This window comes from Haliaeetus albicilla, chromosome 13, assembly GCF_947461875.1.
Source record: "Haliaeetus albicilla chromosome 13, bHalAlb1.1, whole genome shotgun sequence".
Lineage (NCBI taxonomy): Eukaryota > Metazoa > Chordata > Aves > Accipitriformes > Accipitridae > Haliaeetus > Haliaeetus albicilla.
The window spans coordinates 19,755,697-19,778,088 of NC_091495.1; the positions used below are offsets into that span (position 1 = coordinate 19,755,697).

Sequence of the window (22,392 nt, forward strand, 5' to 3'; positions counted from 1 at the left end):
TAACAGTAAGGGACCTGAAATTTGCAGCAGAATCTTTTTCATGAGCCCCTCCAAAGAAAGTATATGTTGCTCTATGCAGTTATTCTCAGAAATATCTTCAAAGTTTTCAGTTCAGTCTGGTTTGAGTTTCCAGGGGCCAAATTTGATACCTACATATTAGCTGAATGACCTAGTTCTCCCACCTGCACTGGATGGCTTCTGGAAATATAGCTGTTGTTTCCACCAAGAGTAAGGAGTAAATGAGGAGAGTAACTAAACTAGATTAGTCTATATAAAAACATGCTTCTTACTCTCTAGACTGAAGTACTACAGCTCTTTCTGAACTCATGCCCTTTTTTTCACACTGGGATGTTTACAAAGCATCAGATGATTTTACTCTTTAGATCTAGGGTGTGTAAAAAGAGGTGTACTTTACACCAACTACAAAGGACCTCAGAATCAGATCTTACAGGTTTAATCTGGATGTGCAGAGGCAGACTCTTCCCCTGCTCATGCTTCAGTGCATTAACTAATCTTTAAAGAACAGAGATTAAGGAGAAGCTTTGCCCATGAACAGGTTAGCCCTGGCTGTCTAGCCCTAGCTGCACAAATTCATTCAGATTCCTCGGAGGTGTGTAATACTGATCACTGTCCAGAGGCAAGACATTGGACTAGATGGACTATAGGTGTGAGCCAGGACCACATTTTCCAGGTAAATTTCCACTGCAAAATTTTATTTCTTTCTTTGCTTTTGATTCCTTCCGTGTGCATTATAAATTGTTCTGCCTGTTGGTGTAATGATGCTGGTGTGTGGTAGTCTGAATGAGTTGGCGTTTTGCCTACTCTTATTTAGTCAGTGCTCATCTTTTCCCTGGCTGTCTAGGAGCCTCTTCAACCAAAGGAGGCAGAAGAAAATGTGTGTCTCTGTGCCTGGAGTGCTGAGGAGAGGAACCCACCAGCAAATGGGAAAGGCTGATCAATCCTCCTGAGTTCTTTTATCTTAATTCAGGTTTTATTTAGACCTTCCAATACTGTTCAGTACAAAGGGAGATTTGCCACCAGCATTAGAAATAATAATATTTAACACAGAAAAACTTTGTACATGCTCTTCTCTTTGTCATTTAAGTTACTAAAATATAGCAAAGGAAAATTCTTCTACTATTGAATAGCATGAATGAAGCTGCTATTGTATTTATCTATCTCTCTGAGTATAGAAACAGGTATATACAACTCCCATTATAACATTTCAGGCATTGGCACCACCAGAGAGCTCTTTGCAGCTGCAGCTCATGCATTTTGCAACAAAATTTCTCTCCCCTTTTCCCTCAGCTTCCCCCACCCCCAGAGAATTGACACGCTTTCCACTGACAAATGTTGAGTGTAGCTCCTGAGGATTTAGCATGTCAGGCTGTGTCTACACAGCTTAGGTTTCTATTATTATGCAATGGCTTAGAAGGCAGTGCTTTGCCACATAATTACAGAGCCAATCTGTATTAGGACCAGGAGTTTGGATGCCTCTTTCTGTACCAACTATTAGCCTCCCACCCACTCAGGCCTCCTCCCTGACACTCTTACTTGTTTAATAGCTTCTTTTTGTACCCTTCTTTCCTCTGGCTTCTGATTTTCTTCCCTTTCCTATGGTACATATTTGTTTATTTCAGAAGTGAGGGGTCTGACTGAGTCGTGCCTGCTCAGATTCCTATGCAGCACAAAGCACTTGCTGTATGTTGCATCGTCAGAAGAGGTAAGAAGAAATTCCTGAAGCTGCCTGCTAGTTTGCTCTGGTTTCTCAATCTCTCTCTCTTTTTTTTTTTTCCCCTGTGTGTGTGCACATCGCTTGTCTCACAAGCCGTGCAGGCTCTGCCATCTAGAGCACTTTGTGAGATCACTCCAGTTTGCTGTTTTTCCTTTTTCCAGCTCTGCGTGAGTGTGTGTGTGTATCTCCCTTGTCTCTCTTCTCCCCGCCACAATACAACTTGACCCCCCTCCCCAAAACACACACGTACGCAGAAGCCGGGCTTGCTAGCATGAACTTTTAGACTTGCAGTACCAAAATGCATGTGTTACCTTGGGATGCACTAGGATCAGAATGCTTGAAAAGCCTGCAGGCTGCTTAGTCCTCCAAGACTGGGTTTTTTAAACCAAACAAGAAAAGAACAAGTTATTCACTTTTTTTCTTCTTCTTTTTTTTTTTTTTTTTTTTGTTTCTTTCTCTTTTTGTGCTTTGGATATTACTGAAAAAGGAGTCTCAGGGATTCACACACTTGGACTTTACTGAATCAGGCTGCATCTGACAAACAATCCAGTCTGCATTTTGGTTTGCTAGAGATCAACCAGGATTTTTCTGATGATACCTTCTTTTGAAAAAAGGATGCATGGCATAGAAAGAAGGTCTAAGTGCCTGTCTGAGACTATTTTACTGAACCTGGGATAAATGTTACTTCTCAAAGGTAAGTGATAGATTTTTTTCATATGTATATATAAACTACATAGCTACAATATACACTATATATAGATACGTACACAAAACATTTATATACAATTACCTGTGATGGCAAAAAAAAGCGCTGTTTTTGTGCATTTTAAAAGCATCGGAAAAATGTGTAACTATCTTCCTTTTCATGCTAGTCTAAATAAGGTTATTCACACAGAGAAAAGAATCTCAGTTTTGCTTCTGCTTCTCTCAGCATGAAAAGGCAGTTCAAAAAGAATATTTATTTTTTTAAGTGTCAATAGGGATTTTTTTCATGACAGTTTTGAAACAGTGATGGAAAGAGGTTTGAAAGAAGGGATAATAATTTGGTTTCTGATCCAGGAAAAACTGAGCAATATTGTAAAGCTGTGGAAGTGGCTGCAGCTTTCTGGAGGAATTAGTAAATCCTGCAAAGCTAAGGAAGAACTTTGCTGGACAGATCAACTCTGCTGTATATAAAACCACACAGTAAAAGAGTGGGGACCTCGGCAAATGTCATATGAAGAAACAGAAGGCATAGGAAAAGCTAGAGAAGGGAAGGGATTAAGGGGTGTGGAGGGGCAGTGCCTGCTGTCAGAGGTTAGTGTTCTTGGTAAGGTGATGCCACTAGTGATGGACATCCAAAATTGGCAAGGTGGGCATGCGGGGGATGGGGTACACAAGCAGGTATATGCTATGTCATGTCTGTCTGACGTCATCAGAAATATATGCTCTTTGCAAGACTAAGTGCACAGAGAATTTGAGTTGGGGGAAGCATCTAAATGGCAGCACTGGACAAGATGTAGCAAAATTAAAATTGAGTCTCTCCCTGACTTGCATGGACACATGCACACTTTTGCATCAGAAAACAAGTGTATGACTGAATAAAACAAGAAAGAAACTAAAGGGGAGAGCAGAATTCAGTGATTAAGTCAACAAGTTCCAGTATGATGGATTAGTAAACTAGAAATATAAAGTGATCAGTTGTGGTAATGTAGGCAAGGAAGGGTTCTTAAACTGGGTAAATCGTTCCTACCCAAAGGAGACAAATAGCATTGATTTAAAGCAAGAATCATTTTTTGCCAGGGCTGATCTAGTCTTTTTGGGGCTGTGCCATGGAGATATCGAGAGTAGAGTTTATTTTACCTACTCCATCTTTGGGATTTATAAGACAGAATAACTCTTCTGATGAGAAGAGACAGGCTTTGAAAGGCAAACAGTAAGCATCACTTCAGTTTATAAAGTCACAGTTAATTAAATTGACACCTCTTAACTTTATTATACAATGCTCACTGGAGCTAAGTCCAGCACACACCACACAATTGTCACTAGCATTTTGTGTTGCTCGGGAAAGAGGAAATATTGCCATGAAAGGTATCAATTTTCTATTGGATCTTGCTGGAGAGGATATACTAAGGCAAATTGGAGCTTGTGGTGAGAAGGAAGAGAGACAGGTAATTACTTTTGCTGTGTTTCAGGCTGGTTACAGTTTCATTGTTTACAGCTTGCCCTGGGTTGGTGGTTAGTTTGCATTGCCTACAGATTGCCGCTTGAGCACAACAGAGTGCTTTTTGTGTGCACTCTGCTCATAGCTGCCTTGTCGAAGCAGCACGAAGCAGAGCTTCAGACCTTCCCTGAAACTGCTACTAATTCTCAGGGAGAGAGGGGATGCAATAAAAAATAAACAACAATGCTAGGAGACAGGAAGAAAAAAGTCATTATGCTCAACCAAACCTTTTTAACCTATGAATCCCACTAACGATCTGTATCATCTCTCGGATCGGAGACAGTGTCTGTCCTGCTCTCCTCAGCACAGCTCTGTTTTTTCATTAGGGTGTCTCTGGGCCTGGTGTCCTCCGGTATCTGGCTGTGCTAGGTGCTGGCAGGAAGGCAAGCAGGCGGCCCCAGGTGCACCATGCAGGGTGAGAAATGTGATCCGTCCTCAGAGCCACCATTTCTGCTGCCCTCTCTGCCTCATTCTGCTCTTCACAGCATTAGCGCTTCTTGTTCAAATTTTATGTTTGGAACATAACTGATAATTTTTCGCAATGGGAAGTACAAATGGCACATGTAGCCTTGCCCTACAGCCTCTGCTCTGCTTGCTGCTCAGGTGGACCTAAGCTGGCAGGTCCCTGACAGTCCCTGTCATAGCGCTCCTGCGCCCTCTCTTTGAGAGGACTCTGGCCACTGACTATACCTTGCAATGTAATGTTATTAGACCCAGGTGATCCCCTTTTTTATTATTTTTTTTGTCCTTGTGGGCAAAAAAACAAAATAGGAAGCTGATTCAAAATTAACAAGGTTTAACTGGTAGTAGGCAGGAATATACTTCAGGTGACTTAGAGTGAATCCAACTACCTGGCGAGGGGTTGCAGACTGATAACCCTCGAGGCTGCATTTGCTATCCACCTACAGAGGGGGGAGGGAGGAGGTGATGACAGTGCCTGTTCACCCCCAAACCCCTTTTTTGCATTGCTAATGTATTTCAGCCTTGACCTGCAAAGATCACCTGTGGGAGAAAAAGGGTAGTTTGCTCCAAGTATGTAACTCAGTCTTCTTTCTGGCCTGAGCACTCAGCCTTACTTTATTTGGGTTTGTCATAGTCTGTTGTCATGTGTTTGGTTTTGTGGAGAGAGTAACTGTCCTCTAGGTGCTGGACTGAAAAGCAGTAACACTAATGAAAGGCAGAAGGAAGACATCTGTGGCTCCTTGAAGCCAGGCCTGATGACTGTGGAATCCATTGCCCAAGAGCAAATGGGCCATTGCTCTATCTCTTTTGTTTCCTCTTTGCTTTAACCATGTAGGCTTCAATTACTGTGACTAAGGATCTCACCAAGGTGCTGGGATTTACTCTATCAGTGTCCAGAGGCTGTGTGTGTTCGCAGGCACTGAACACGTTCCAGTCATCAACTGAAATTTGTGACAAAAGACAAGGTTTCATCCAAGTTCTCTGGAATAATAACCCCACAGATCACCTAGTGTGATGCAGCACTTCAGTGAAGGGCCAGCTGTCACTCTCTGCCCAGCCCACCTTCACCCAGGATGCTCAGGAGGGAAGGAAGCTCGTAAGCGGTACTTCTGCTTCTAAGAACGCAAATTACCTTCTGCATGGGTGGCTGCCAAACCTTGGTGTGAAATTAACAGACGTAAACGTGTCATTAAAAGGCCCACAGTGATGTCACATGGAAAACTGTGAAAAGGGCATGTAATTTGGAAGTATTTCTGCTTCCTTAGGAGCAGCGGTTGTCTCCATACTTCAGAATATTTGCATGATGGTATTTCCAATTTTTCTCTCTTCCTGTCATTTGCTCTGTCTTGCCCACGATCTGGGTCTCTGCTGATGTCCTCATCTTCATGGGAAAACATACGTGACAAATCCAAGATGCCAACTTTGGCACATGGAATGAGCAGCGGCAGCAAAAGCCAGAGAACACCTTTTCAGTAAAAAACATGCTGATTTGAAAACATGGGAGAAAAGGAGGTGGTCTGGTCCTATGTAGAATCCCTATTGACCTACACAGAAGACAGAGATGAGTGGGATTTTTTTCAGTGATTAATGTTTTTGTTTTTCTCAGGAAAACACAGATTTATCAGAATGAAACATAATTGGGAAATGGCCAGTTTTACAAATTTCCTGACTGAAAAATCTGTAGGGAGAAAATTGCCAGAACACCCCACCTTACTTTTTTCTGGAAGATAATTTTTTTTTTCTTTCTGGTTTGAGCATTTTGTATGAAAACTGAAAATAATTCATATGAAACTTGATTGTAAAAGGGGCCATGTTCAAATCCCACTTTGCTAAATGACAAGCAAATCTGTCAGTCAAACTGGAACTAAACACTTCTAGCTCATTAGAAGGCTTGCATACTTTCTCTCTCAGTTTGGGCCAAGGAAACTGTAAGCAATTTCATTTCAACTCATGGGACCAGAAAACTTTTGTCTGCCAAGACCTATGTGGAAGTCAATTTACTTGGCCAAGTGGGATTATTCCAGGAGCATCTTGCCAAGAAGTGGTGTGAGATATTAAGGCCTCCGAGTACCTGCTCTTGAAATCATTCTTCCAGCTATGAAAAAGTTATGTGCTGAGAGGATATGCCAGCTAAATAAGAGTAGACATGAAAGGATGGCTGCAGCTATAGTATGAGCAGTACAATAGAGCATTTAGGAGGCTTCTGCTAATCGCTCCTCAGGAAGGTACTGGTCTCTAATCCTCCCGCAGATCTGCTATCACTGTGGTGTTATGGAAAGAGGTGAGATAAGGAGAGGGCCCTGGAATAGCAGTAAATCCAGAGTCCTGGACCCTGGTTGGTCAGAAGGTGAGAGGTAGGGTTGGTGCATCCCAGTGCATACCAACATCGGTTCTGAGCAGAACAGAAAGCTGGATTAAGGATGAAATCAACAGAAAGTACATGATGGCTGAAAGCACCTTGTCTATTTTAATAAAGCTAATGTTGCACTGAAAATCCCTGGAAAACACGCATGTGGCACTGGTACAGAAAATTATCAGTGTGACTCTTTCCCTGAAGCCAGAGGAGGTAGGTCAGGGCTGAGCATAAGTCTTTATGTGCAGGACTGAGACAAATTGCTGCAACTGTCCAGTTAAGACTACAGAGTCTGTGTTGACTTAGGGAGAAGGACAGACTTTGGAAGACCTCAATATGATAAAGCCACAAGGATTGTGGGGATCAGACACGTGACACTTGAGGAAATAAACACACTGGTGAGGAAGTAGGAATTTTTCCTCTCCTGCCTTTACAGTTGCAATTTGCTTTGGCAGGCTGAGGAGCGAGGGAGATCAAAATGGCACCAGGTGCAAAGAATCCTTAGCCATTCTCTCATCACATCTAAGCTCCTCAGAAAAGCTTCAGTATACATGTCAGTCAGAATGAGTAATCCTTCTTTTGTCAGAGTGTGAAGGTAAAAATTAAGAACAGGAAAGGAAAAGAGGATGTCTTAAACACACCACATCCTCTGTTGCAGTGGCAGGATGGGTGGGTTGTGATATCAGTGAAAGGGCAGCACCTGTATGTGTGCTAGAAAGGAAAAACTGACGGTACCAGAATTTATATTAGATCCCTCTGTTAACAGCCTTAAAAAAAAAGTATATCTGCCCTTTCAGTACAGAATGAAAACAATGAGCAGTCAAATGGCAAAAGGAAAAGTTGAGAAGAAAAAAACTGCCTGGCATGGCTCACTCAGCAGTCCCTGTCTGGCTTGAAGGCAGCCAACAACAAATGCCTGTCTCCTCGGAGATAAAAATCAAACCCTTCCCAATCATTTCAGTAGTCGATTGATCTCCTTACCTTTTTGAATATTCCTGTGACTAGGTAAATACATGTGATACTTAGAAAGCTCTGTATGGTTTGTATGTGAAACAAGTGTGCTAAACTAAAGAAGAAAAAGGCCAAACTGTATTGATAGAGAAGAACTTATCTGGACTGAGACCATTTTGTTGGTTTCCTAAACTGATGGCTAGTTGGCATTTTGTATGAGTTACCTCCAGTGTAAGTGAATGTTATCACTGCTGCTGGCAGATATTTACTGTATATTGGTTTTTAAATAAGGATACAACATTGATTCCTTGCTCTCCAAACTATTGACTGCAGTTTTTTCCCTGTAGTCAGGTCAGATAACTTATCTCCTCTGGGAAATGTTCAGTAGAAAAATGTGTTAGGTCCCAGAAACTCATGGAAGAGAGGATCAAAGGGTTTTTTGCAGGCTGCCTGTAATTGAAATATCTTGTAGTTATCCCTGAAAAATCTCAATTTGCTTGACAAATACCACTGTGAAGTATGTATTTTCTAATCACGTTTCACGTGACCAAGTAGCACACCAAGCTATGAACACTTCATTTGACACCCACTTTGCAAGGACAGTGTGACCTTTCCTTATCAGCACAGCTACATCTTCTGTTCACACCTCCCCAGATGCACTTTGACAGTAATATCTTCTTGAAGTGTAGGGGAAGGTTATTGAGAGGCTTCACAATTACACAGTCAGAAGTCTCACAGAGCTTGAGCTTTCCCCTGTCCATGGTCTCCCAGCACCCTACCCTGACTGGAACTGATGGTCCCTCCAGCTGGTGGGAGGAAAAGTTTCAGTTGCCTCAATAAATGACATTTTCTTTCAGATCCAGGAGTGGGTGACAGCAGTTTTGTGTGAACTGGAGAGAACTGGCCTTACTGGCAGAGGGTCAGAGCAGAGGAGTTGAAGAGCAGCCTGGTGGATATTTATGACAGTAAAAGCACTGAGGGCAAAGAGGGTCACATTTGGAGAAAAACTGGAGAAATTTTGGTAGGATGAGGGGGAAGAGGGAAAGAAGAATCAGCAGTGGTACAGTTAATATGTCTCTGTCTTTTTAGATATTTGTACAGCCCTTCTCGCTGCTGAGCCAGAGTGCCAGGATAAGCTAAAGAAGGACTTATGATATGTGTCTTTAGTCACACTGTACGTAACTGATCCCTCCTTGAGCCACTGTGGGGTGCTTTATTTGTCACACAACCTCTTTTAGACTTTTGATGAACATGGAAAAAATTATTCAAGCCCTTTGTGCATTTGTTTCTGTTTTCTCCATCTTTTTTTCACCTCCCTGAATCAGTGAGTGGAATGAGAATGCTATTTATTTATTTTTCCTTAGCACTGAACACAAAGAGGTTTTTATCATCAGTGATCAGGTGAGTCACTCATTAATAATTATAACCCCTCCCCCCAGTTCTTAGTAGAATCTAGCAACAAGATTTCAAATTAATGTGAGAGACACTCTAAAACGTGACAGGTTCATCGTCCTGTGGTCTCTCTTCCAGAGAGAGTGCAATTGATGGGCTGAGATCTGTCTTTTCTGTGGTGGGCATCAAATGACTGCATTTCATGCCCATCATAGTGTTTTGTTTTCCTCTGACAAATTTTTCACCTGCCTAATTCTGAAAACAACATAACAAAGGTTTGTGATGACCCTGTGAGTTTGTGGCTCAGGAAACTTCCCTGCATTTGAAAATGTGCCAAGAAAAGGAAGAAATCCTTCCTCCTGCAAGAAGATTGAGATAAGACATGGTGACTTTCTGTGCATTGGTGACTTCTACCCTACATCAGTGTCGTACCACAGAATGGAAAAATCAAAGTTATGCTACATCCTATCTCAACTACAGGATTTACATTTAAAAATAAATAATGCCCTCAGGCCAAGGAACAGCTGCTGCAGTTCTTTCCAGCATGGCTCATTGATCTGGTCCTCTCATTTGACACATCCTGCTACTCCCATGTTGCTGTAGTTAGTGATAAATCACAGACAGATCATGTAGTGAGTGACCTAACTGAAACCAAGACTTAGTTGGGGTAGACTTTACACACACAGGCCATCAGATGTACAGGCCCTTACACCACCACCTCGGCAGGCACTGGAGAAACACCTGAGAATGAGGTCTTTGTTAGGCTGTGCTATCTCTTTCTATAACTTACAGAGGTTTTTTACTTATTTCATGTTAATCTAATCATGTTAATTTTAAGGAATTGCTTTAAACTTTTTTTTTTTTCATAGCACATGTTATTTTATCATGGAACTGTGATGAGCTTAATGCATACAGTAAAAGTGCAGTTTTCCACAAAAGTCCTTCTATTATGGAAATCAAGCTTCTTTTAGGAAAACCTAAATAAAAAACCTCCCAAGTTTAGTGTGTGATGTAGTTGCATTCACACGGTCTCACAATCATTCCCTTTTTTTTTCTTTATATTGACAAGTACAAAAAGAACAAAAAGTGGACTTTGCAGCCAGCTGTTTTTCCTAAATATGTCTTGTCTTGCTGGCTTAGGTCAAAGGCAAATTGCAGCTTAAGACTTCATTTGCACTGCAATTTTTGGTCCCCAGCAAATCAGGTCTGTTTTCAGAAGCCTTTTCTTCAGTCACAGTATTTCAAGATGGGAAGCTGGGCTGTGTTCATGCCCCAAGTTCATTATGCCACATTTGTAGAGTCTTTAGTCATAGGTGGCAAAAACATTTAAGGATAAAAGAACACAGTTTTGGACCTTTGTTTCCATTCCTTCCATTCCTGATTGCATTTTCAAAGCCTTTCTGACATTTAAGCAAAGCATTATCTGAGAGCTGTTTGGAAAGAATTAGTATGGGATCTCAGATTGTCAGTCTCAGAATACCTTCCACTTGCTTCCAAACAATCTCTCCTGTAGGTATAAATTTATTTTGTAGCATATCTTGGGGTCCTTTTATTGTTGGGTTCTTCTTTTTTTTTGTTGGGTTTTTTGTTTGGTTTGGTTTTTTGTTTGTTTCTGTAGTCTTACCAGGAACAAGAAAAAAACATTTACCTTGCCAATGCATACTTTTTTTTTTTTTTATCATCTGTAATAGAGTAACAGATATTGATCATCTTGATCTCAGATAAGAAAAGCACATATGAGCTTACCAGTAGGCATTTGGAAATTGATACTCAGGAGGAAGACGGTTCCTAATAATTCTGTTGATAGATGCTAGGCTTTGGGTGACATTAAGTGACATTGGTCACTTGGATTCCCTCTAATTTTTCTGAGATTTGTTTGACTAGTGTGATATTCAAATGTCCATGCTTTCAAGTGTTTTAATCATTCAGAGAAGCAGCAGCACCCATATCACACATGATTAGGATGACCAACAATCTGAACGCAGCACGAACAGTGATTAAGCAGATCATGAATATTAGTAGCTGGCAAATGACACATAGCTAGAATATGAGGCATTTGTTTGCCAAATATATATGAAACAATTGGGATAAAATAGAAAATAAAGTAAGTATTAAATCATAACAAATATTTTTAAAATCAATATTAACCACTATTAAAAATTAATAGAAATAAAATGTAGACTCTATAGCAGTTAAGTGTGGTTTAATATTGATATCCAGTAAATCCCTGCATCTCACAAGGGAAAGGAATGGCAGTACCAGCCCCTGTGATATATTTATATGTATAAATATATATTCATTTATTGTAGGACAAAACCAGAAAAAAACTCAGGCAGGAAGCATAATCTTCTTATTAAGGCTTTGGTCTTAAAGTCAAAGTAGGCCTGCAAGAAACAGTCTATGCAGGACTTAGTAAAACTTGCCAAAAGCACACACTTGATTGCAAAGAAAAAGGAATGGCAACTTTCATGATTACAATTGGCTTAATATTGGAAATATTTCCCCCTTTTGTGTATCATATGTTAGGTCACTTCTAAAATGTAAATGGTGTTTTGAAATGAAATGCTCTGATAATTCACAATTATGTTTCCACTTCAGAATCAATAAATATTTTTGGAAAGGTTAAATGAGTCCAACTTAAACAAAGTATCTTCCTCCTCTTTGAATAAAACAACCCAGCTCAAAAAAACATTTTTTAATTCCTTTCTATCCATTTTAAGTAATTTTTTCAAATCGTTAAACATACATGTTTATATACACATGCTACATATGTGTGTGCATATGGTTAGATCCATTCTTGGCCATAGGCATAAACTTTGCTTTTCACTTCCACTTTTGTAGTAGGAGATAATACTAACATATGTCAGAGACTTGTCTTAAGCCTAAGTGTACTGATGCTTATGAAGTGTATATAGACTAATGAAGAAGAAGGATACACTCAGGGGAGTAACTCTGTGTTGGCAAAAGGAGAGACACAACTTAATGAGAGCTGGTGAAGAATTTCCAATCAACTTTTTTCATTAGATAATAGGTTTTGCCCAAAATTAGTTCACTGGGTATGTTGCAGGGGGGTGGGGGGAGGCTGGAGGTTGTTTTTTGGCAACATCTTCCTTTGGGTTATTTTTTTATGTTTTCAGCTGGAATGTTTGTGTGTTTTGTTTTAAAACAACATTGAACTTTTTATCATGTGAAAATCTTTAATGTGGCATTTTTTTTCCTATTTTTACAGAAAATAAGCTTTTGCATTTTCTAGAAAACATACTCTCCAAATTATAAATAAGTCGAACTTGTCTCTCAATATGTGATAAAATCAGGCTTTCTTAATATTTTTAGGATTGCTGATAGCCATACAGAGATGGTACTGCTTTTTCTTGTAGAATTTTTCTTTCCTGCTTTCTCATTTTTTTGTTTTCTTGCCCTAGTAGTCTGTTCTTTGTGGATGGTTATGCATAAAGGGAACAGATAGTTCAATGACTTCTCCAAATAAAACAGGCTGTAAAAATGCTGAATTTGCTTTAAGGTTCCCAGGATAAGTAATATGAAGGTAAAATGACAATGAGTGGGAGACTTGGGCTGTGGCAAAGCAGGCCATCACAGTTCCTAATCTGTGGAGAGAATTAACCTCCAAATTTTAGCTGTACAGAAGCAGCGGGGCGTGAGAGGGGACACACATGACTGATCATCAAGGAATCAAAAAGGACTTCACCACCAGTGCTTCTGTGAGAGTTGAAAAGCAGCTGAAAAAAGCGAGAGAGAGAAAGTTTCCTGTGGTAGAGCAGCCACATGCAGCAGTTTAGTGCTCTTTGTACTGGAAATACTGTTGGCTGATACATGGTTTGTGTTATCTTATGCTTAGAAATGAAACTCACAACTACACTTTTAAATATGTTAGGCATTATCCTTTACAGGTGATTCATGTCTCTCAGTCATGGCAAAGGGGAATGAGGAGCTCGTGATGATTTAAGTCAGAATCTTCCTAGAGTGCAGAGCTTTTGGGGACTGTGTATTACTCTGCAGTGTCACTGCGGTAACATCTGCATATACTTTTAGTGCATCTGCCACTAAGGACTCTGAGCAAATATGAATAAATTGATCCATGGTGCTTTCCATGTAAATTGGGTTACTGTTACTGTTCTATAAGCGAGAAAAATGGGGCATGGATTTTGGCTTAAACTAGTCTGTGATCACACACAGTGTCTACAGCAGAGCTGTTGATCAAGTTGCCCATTAAACTAGGTGTCATTGTGATGAGGCTTAGGCAATGGTGAGGTAGGGCTAAACTGGTGGAATGGAAACCAGGTCAAATCCCAGAGTTGTGCAGCAACCGAGTCAGCTATGCCTACACAAGTAAGCCCACTGCAGACCTTCATGTACGCTTTTCATTTCAGCAAGACTATTATTAAAACTACTCAAAGAGCAAGCATTAGCTAAAGTAGAAGCTACTGAACCCTTTTGTACAATTGTTTACATGCTTTAACAGAGTTGAAGAAAATAGTCATCACATGCATTATCTTCCTGTATATTTTTGCTGGGTTTAGTTAATAGTCATTTGAGAGGGATATGGATATACTGGCATCTGGAATTATCAAAAAAATGCAGAAATAGCTATACTTAGCTTCTTATCTTGCTTGGGATGATAGAAATCTTCCAAGTATGTGTCCAGGCAAACCCAACCTTCTTCACATATTTTCTACTTATTATCGTGAATTATCATACTGAATTACTGATTAAATTCATACTAGGAGAAATTCTACTGATACCTTTATTTTACTTCAGTGATGGAATAAAACCTTTTATTCATAGAACATATACAACATTTGTACATTTATTATGCTACAGCTAATATTTATGTGGCCTCTTAATTTCGAGGGCTTTTTATTTCAGCTGAAGTTCTGGAGGATGTAATTTATCTCAGCTCATGGCTGACTTATTCCCTTAGTTTTTAGACGAAAAGCCCAAGGACTTCTCATCTATCTGTCCTTATTGTGCAGATAAATGTAACCTCAGCCTCTGGTAGTGAAAATGGTCAGTCTAGCAAAATGAGAAAGCTCAGCTGACCCAAAATCATTGGCTTAGTTATTCATTGAGAAAAATGCAAACTGCTCATAAATGGTTCATGTAGGGAAAGACAAGTAGAATTCATCCTCTACAAGATTTGTAATTACTTATGTAAACCCAGCAAAAAAAAATATTGATCACCATCTTTCCTTATTGCTTTTACAGGACTGCCTTTAAGTCTGCACTGACAAACAAACAAATAAACAAAAGCCATCAAACCCAAGAAGGTTCTGCACTGCAGCTGTCAACCACCCATTTCACATCTGGTGTCATTTGGCTGATTTGCTACTGGTCTCTCATTCTATAGACTACAATCCAGTCTCAGCTATCCAAACCTCCATTATGCAAAACAGGGTGATGTTCCTCCATTTCTGTTAGTTGCACTGATAATTCCTGTAATTACTCAGACACACTTTATCTCCCATGACATTCAGTTAAATGAAGATGCACTGCCTGTGAAAAACTTATTTTTAAGGTCCCACTCTAACTCCCCTCATCATGCAGCCAGCAGCAGCACGTTAACTTGTTTTTCTTGATGCAAAAGCTTCTAATATGTGACTACAGCAGAGATGGAAAACGACAATAAATCTTCAAAGACAATCACTGTGATTAGCACACATAATCCATAAGGGAAGTAAGAACAGTAGTAGTTATTAAATATAGGTCGTTTACTCACTGTGTCATGAATAAACTTGTGATTTGTGAATTCCTGAGATTTTTAAGGTGATGATTCATTCATGACTTTATTTACTTTTCTGTATAATGAAATAGAATAGCAGAAGGAAGAGATTTTGGCTGATGCCACAAACATCTCCTTATTTGCTGAGATGTCCCCCTGTAATCCATAGCTCAGGAAATAAAAGCTTGGGGGTCTAGTCCTTGTAAAACCACTGGATGTCCCTGGAAAGTGTTGTGTAAGCTTTTATGGTTGGTACAAAGTGGTACTGCTTTGTGGGTGCAGCAGATGATTATGCAGTGACAGTAAATGGGTCATTGCCTTTAATGGTAAGCATGCACTAAAGGGGATCAACCAGTACAAGTCCCTGTTTGTCTACAACAGCCCATTTAAGTCCAGCTTGAGCTGTTAAGTGACTTCAGTGCTCTCATCAATGATGTTACACAGTTCTGGTCCTGGAAAAGGAACTGGAAAAAATGCAGAGAAGGGCAGCCTGGATGTATATATGGAACAGGTTTTGCACAAAGAATGATTGAATAGCCTTTTTACTTCTCAGCTTGGAAGGGATTTACTCTGGCTTAATATGATAAAGATAACTAAGACTACAAAAGATACTTTTGTTCCTTGCTTTTTCTAATACAAGCCTTAGAGGGCAACAGATTAAGCTGGCAAATGACAGGTCTAGAACAAACAAAACAAAGCAGTTCTTCACTTGGGATTGTGAGAAGCTGTGAAACGGTTTCTTGCAGGATGCAGGGGTTGCTAAATGTCTGCATTGATTTATAGACCAATTGGAGAACTAAACAAAAGAAAGATATAGGGTTTTTTTACGTTCAAAGACAGTATCTTCAGCTAACAATGTCAGCTAGACTACAAGCAGCTAAGAGGGAGGGAGGGAGGGAGAGAGAGAGTATGCTTGGAAATTATCACTGTAGGCTTGCATTGCTTTTAAGTTTTTTGATTGGTTTCCCTTATTCACTACTAGCAGAGACAAGATACTGGGCTGGATATACCATAGACATGACACAATTCAGATTTGTTCAGACTGATTTGACTCAGGATACTTTGATTCCTACAGTCCTCACAGCATAGCCTGACACAGTGTTTGGTTGAGCCCACAGCTGTATTTCAGCAGGGTGCAAAGAGGTACTAATTACTCAGTGCTTACCACTGTGGGCAGAAGCAGTGATCTTCTACCAGCATATTGAGACAGACCATCACTGCTGAATTTTACTAAGTTATTAGCACCCCTGATTTGGAAATGATGCTGATATAATCATGGACTCTGGCTAATTCTGAGTAATTCAGATAGCTTTTTATAGTGTTTCACTCCTTGTTAGGTGAAAATTGTTCTATCTGCACTTTAGGCTTTTTGACAGTTGCAGTAGTTGGCTGTGTTGGTGGAAGCACCAGGAGGTTTACTGTGGAGCTCTGGCAGCTGGAGCAGGTAGGCCTTCGCCTACTTCTTGGGAAGAAAAGGTCAAGTTGTATTACAGGTCTCTAAGCTGAAAAGAGAAGAGTGATCATTCTGCTTCCTCTCTTGAGAAACTGTTGATCTGAAAGCCTAGTAATGATAATTTCTGGGTGTACAGAAGAGAGGCCTCCTGGAAGGCTGTGGTTCCTGATGGTGCAGGAGTCTGAGCTCCTGCATATAAGGCTCAATCCCTGTAACAAGTTAGAAGGTATGACAGCGTTGGGAAACTTTTTCAAGTAGACATCTGGCTGATGAACAGATATTGTTTCTATGATCTGTGCTGCTTTAAATAGTGATTTTTGGTGTGTCTCTGACTGACCTGAGTTTTATGTGGGCTGAATAATTCACTGTCACCTGCCTTGCATGTCCAGGGAAGTTTCTGGTCTTGCTGGTGGAGGATCCTTCTAGGGAGAGACTTTTCAGACAGAAAAGAATAGAGGGAAGGCTCTAAATCAAGAGTAAAAAGGACAGGGGATGACTGGCAAAGAGACAACTGTTGTCAGGACCTGGAGCTTGCTTCTTTCTTGAGGCTGACGTCATTTTGTTAATTTCTTTAGTTATGAGCTGTAAACAGACTTCTCAAGACTCAGCACATAAGAACATCAGAAGACTGGCATATGTATATAAAAGAAACATACTACATGTGGTAGAAGTAATATACTAAAATATGTCTTTATTTCTGTTAATTTAATGGAGTAATTTTCCTTAGGCTGAGTTTTTAGCACCTTTTTTCAGGTATTGTTGGGCTATTCTGAAAACCAAAAGAAATCCTGATTTATTTTATGAAATAGCTGGGTCCCAGGAGGGGATTCTTTAGCCAACGTTCTCCAGCCTCTTCTGTGTGCTTTGAACACTGGTTAAATAAATGAATTTAAGTTGGGAGACCATCTGCTTGCATAGACATTGACCATTATGTTTTGACGTGGAATGTAAGAAAGACAAACTGTACTGACTGCATTGCCTTTCTCCTTGGGATCACCACATTCATTTCTTTTGGGATCACTACATTAATCTTCTTTTTTTTTTTTCTTTTTTTTTTTAATGACCAGAATCTTTTTAGATTTGTGTGATGTGGTAGGATAAAGTAAGACCTGCCCCCAAGAGAAAATTGCACTTATTCTTTTTCTAAATACAACCATTTACAGAAGTGCTAATGTGTCCTAGGAGACATGAAGGCTCAGTTTTGGTTTTAGAAATTGTTCTGTGAAGTTATCAGATATGATTTTTTTCCTCTTGTTTGTTTTTGTTGGTTTTTTTTTTTCCTGCTCAATTTTTCATTAACTAGCTCTAGGCTGAACCTAGAGAAAAGATTTCCTTACAGCAAGATTCATTAGGCTGTGGAATAGTTTCCTAAGGGAGCTGATAGAAACTTTGTCACTTGGGATTTTAAAAGTAGCTGGGGGTGGGGAGGAACCAACCCCAAACCCAAACCTTTAAAATGTACCACATGAGGAAAATATATGTTAGTAGAGAGAGGGTAGGCTAACTGGCTTGATAAGGCTATCTTTTTATGTCTACTTTCTATAGATATTTGCACAGAAACACAAGCATTGCGAATTAACTGCTCATCTGCTTCATGTGCTTATGGCTTACCAGCTCTAGTCAAATGCCATCTGTCACTTGAAGACAATTAAGTGGGCTAAGAAGCATCATTTTATGACTGCACCTGGCCAGGAAGAGGTATTCCAGATGGACAGCATGGGAAGCAGGAGACACCTAGAAGAGGAAGGGTGGAGTCTGTCTCTTCAAAGGGCAACTGCAAGTTGTTGTAAATGCATTCATATAAAGCAAAAAAATTGTTCTGTGGTGATACTGGTAGAAACATATAAAACTCCTACCTGTGCTTCCAGTATCAATACAAGACCTGTGCAGTTTTCTTCAGACTGTTAAGGTTTTTTCCTATAATTTTGTATGAGCTTTGTCACTGGAAACAGGAAAAGATATTTGGAAATTGCAAGAGCTGACTAAAAGCAAATAAATGGTATGAAGGATGTTGGAGATGAGGAAAAGATAATATGCATCCATATTATCAAATGTGGCCCAAAGCTAGGAATTGGGTAGTGGTGCTGCAGTGTAGGTATATGATACTGTGTCTTGGGACTGTCTGGGATGCAGTCCTGGGGGCTGCCCAACTACATTATAAAATAATCGGGCCCACTTTTCCATGGTACAGTCATACCTCTCACTTTGTGCATTCTCATTCAGGCTGCTCTTGCTGTCTGCTGCCTGTGGCTTACAATACAAAGGCCCTTTCATTTGAGTCAGAAAGATGAATAATTAAATTTGTCCCTAAATACAATGTTTTCTCAAAACTCTTCAAGTGGTGTCAGTGGCTTTTTAGAGGCCATTTTCAAAGCTTACAGCACTATCCTCTGGTAATGAGGTAACAACATTGTCTCAATTATGTGCTGCAAGGGAAGATGAAGACTTAAACTGCTATTCAGCTCTAGAATTAGTGCTGTAATTTTAAAGGTATCTGCCCTTCTTTTCTCTTTAAGCAAAATCATCCCACCCCATTTGTCAAGATAATGCTATCTGTGGCCAAGAAGGGCCTCTCCTTGCAATGACAGTTTCCTTCAGAGGGATGACATTAACATCCTCATTTTGTAACACCTGAATCCAGATAGTTTAACTCATCTCAATTCTACTTTTTTGGTTGTTACTCACCATATCTGTCCATGACCAGGAGACTGAAAGAAGAGCCATCAACTTTTGTGCTGTTACTTCCCAGCAAAGATTTTGTGTGTGTATATATATATATATAAGCATTTTATCTATAAATAGGTGTATGTGGAAGAGAGGCTTGATTCTTACTAGGCTGAAAAAAAGGACTGCAACTTTTCCTGGAAGCAGATCCTACAAATCCTGGCATGGCGACAAATTGCTGTGGGGTCCGGGGTGCCTCCATGCAGGTCTGCACTGTCTGCAGCCCCTGGCTGATGCTCGAAGTGGGGGACATCAGTAAGGACCCTGATTCTCCTTTATTTGTGGGAGGACACACAAATGTCTGGCTTCTCTGCTCTTCCTTTCACAGTCTCACATGGGGAAAGGTTTCAAATAAATCTACCTCTGTTTTGTAGAGCAGAGGGCCTGTAAGATGATTGTGAAGAAACAGTAGTGTTGTGGTTTCAGCCCAGCTGGTAACAAAGCACCACACAGCTGCTCGCTCATTCCTCCTCCCCTGGCCATGGTGGGATGAGGAGAAAATATAAAGGCAAGCTTGTGGGTTGAGATAAGGACTGGGAGGGATCACTCACCACTTATGGTCATGGGCAAAAGACAGGCTCAACTTGGGGAAGAAACAAAATCAATTTAATTTACTACAAATCAAAACAAAACAAGAATATTGGGAAGTAAACCCAAACCTTAGAACATCTTCCCCTCACCCCTCCCTCCTTCCTGGCTCAACTCCGCTCCTGGTTCTCTCTACCTCCTCCCCCCTGGCAGCGCAGGGGAACAGGGGATGGGGGTTGGGGTCAGGTCACCACACCTTGTCTCTGCCGCTCCTTCCTCCTCAGGGGGAGGACTCCTCAAACTCTTCCCCTGCTCCAGCGTGGGGTCCCTCCCACAGGAGACAGTCCTTCATGAACTCCTCCAATGTGAGTTCTTCCCACAGGCTGCAGTTCCTCACAAACTTCCCTGGCGTGGGTCCTTTCTGCAGGCCGATCTTCAGTCACAAACTGCTCCAGCACAGGCTTTCCCATGGAGTCACAGCCATCTTTGGGGGCCTCGGCTCCACTGCTCACCTCCATGGGCTGTAGGGGGACAGCCTGACATCTCACCACGGGCTACAGGGGCATCAACCTCCTCAGGCGCTCCTTTTCCCCCTCCTTCACTGACCTCCATACCTGCATAGGTATTCCAATCTCCCCCACTCACTACCGGTTCCCCTTCTTAAATCTGTTCTCCCAGAGGTGCTACCACTGTCACTGATTGGGTCAGCCTGGGCCCGTGGTGGGTCTGACTTGGAGCCAGGGGAGCTTCTAGCAGCTTCTCACAGGAGCCACCCCTGCGGCCCCTGCCCCGCTACCAAAAAAACCCATGCCACACAAAACCAATAAATTTACCTCTGTTTTGTAGAGCAGGGGGCCTGTAAGATGGTTGTGAATAAACAGTAGGAAATACTAAGTCTTGCTAATCATAAGCATTAAGAAATCATCACTCTGAACATCAAATGAGATAAGATTATGTGGCATAATCTACCTTTTGTAGAGCTGTCTATTTTTAGGCTCCCTTCTCCACTTTCTGAACTATTGTGGACCATCTTTTTGCAAAATAAAAAGAAATAGTCTTCCCTAACCACATGACTCCAAGAGCTGGAAAAGTAAAACCAAAACCCCCTCTTTTGAATCTTGCAGCAAATGCGGAAGTTAGCAACGCTGAGTCCTTACTGTCCACGTTCCCTGTGCAACTGTATTAAGGACCATTTGATATTATTTTATCTTTGTGCATTTCAAACTAAAGCAAGACAGTTTCTTAATGCTATGCAGGATTTTGTGGGTGTTCTTGTTTGGTGTTTTTTAACGTTTTTTAAAAGCAGATTACATAATATAATAGCAACAGGGTTGTTGTGGTGGTTTTGTTTTTTTTTTCCTCCATAGTGTTTTGAATATACTTTCTAAATTACTGCATAAGTATTCTCAGAGCCAGAAACTTGAACATCAGTGTACCTGTTGGTTCAGGAAAACCATGAAATGAAATGGATTCTTGCAGAGAGAGAAATTGATTTGTCTAACCCTGCTGATCAAGACAAGAATGATGAAATAAAAGCCAGCAACATAACAGGTAGAAAAAGAATTTAAAATACTTTCATTCTTACCTATGCAAAAAGATTACTTTAAGGAACATAGGAGAAAATTTTAGGCAGAGGTTTGTTTAATTTGAGCTCTTCTCAATTTAAAAGACCTACCTGAACAGACTTTCTCAACCACAAGAGTCAGATGTAAAATAAATACATAGAAAGCTAGGCATGCTCCTTCTAACGTGTACATCACTTCTCTTTTAGAATTAGTATCAATACCAGCTCTTGGATTTTGTAAAAGTTCAAAACCTGTAAAAGCTCCTGAAAGGGGTTATTAAAATGCTTAGTTGTTTTAACTCTCATCACTTACCTTCTTATAAGTTGCTGAAGCCTCATGAAGAATTGGTTGCTGTAGAGAAGCCAGGTTTCCAAATTAAAACATCCATTTTTTTTCTTCTTCCCTCCTCCTCCCAAATTTGAATCAAGCTCTAAGGTCTTTCATAGCCCTGAATGAGGGAAGATGAATCATATGTATTTTAACAATATATTATTATTTTTTAATTCTGTTCTCCCTCCAATACAGAGATTCTATCAAGGCAAAAATCACAGTTTGATGCCTGTATCTGGCACAGGCATAGCCAACAACCTGAGATAAAGTAGTGAATAACAGGGAAGAATATTCAGGCGTATTTTGGCAAACTAGATACGCAGTTTCAAATGACTGTGATTACACTTTTCTTCCCCCTTCCTTTTCTCACTAACATGACAGCAAGCACATTTCCTTCAAAAAACACATTTTGAGCCTGTCAGATAATCATTTAAGGTCAGATTTTTCAAATGTGCTCAGCATACTGAATGCAGATGGGGTGCTAAGTGCTTCAGTTTTTTGTGGGTTGTTTTTTGGTTTTCTTTCTTTTTTTTTTTAATGATCTTACAGTAGGACTTCTGGGTACAGAATAACTCTGAAAATTCAGCTCCTATGTAAATGCTTCAGGTCTGTGATAGCTGGTTCTTAATAACCTCTTCTTATTTTGGAAAAAGCACCTTGGTTGTGGGATTTTCAGGCATTCTCCCAAAGGGTCGAATTCTGCTCTTATTGAAATCAGTGAATATACTCCTAGCATAAATAGATGCTATTTCATGTGCATGTTTGGTCCTGCTTGCCATCTTTACTGTTTGTCCATAGGTATATGGTTAGGAATATACTTCATCTGAGCTCACAGAGGACCAAACCTGTGCCTCAGCACAGGTCCAAGGTCTTTGCTCCTGTACTGTAGGTGGACCAGGCACATGTGGTACCGAGTGCCTTACATCTTAGCTTGCCAACAGGTGTACTAATTGTGGCTT

General features: G+C 40.4%; 1 protein-coding gene across 5 annotated transcripts in view; it reads left to right on the top strand.

Moving 5' to 3' along the window:
• The first annotated feature begins 507 nt into the window (after positions 1 to 507).
• Positions 508 to 22,392, top strand: part of LRFN2 (leucine rich repeat and fibronectin type III domain containing 2) — a 168,846-nt gene continuing 146,961 nt past the window's right edge. The window contains exons 1-3 of one of the 5 annotated variants that reach the window (XM_069800355.1): positions 508 to 691; positions 1,641 to 1,723; positions 2,223 to 2,429. The gene's annotated coding sequence lies outside the window, so the exon portion shown is untranslated. Of the gene's footprint in view, positions 692 to 1,608; positions 1,724 to 2,222; positions 2,430 to 16,197; positions 16,278 to 22,392 lie in introns of those variants that run through there. The other 4 variants (XM_069800356.1, XM_069800358.1, XM_069800357.1 and 1 more) reach the window with 4 other exon arrangements.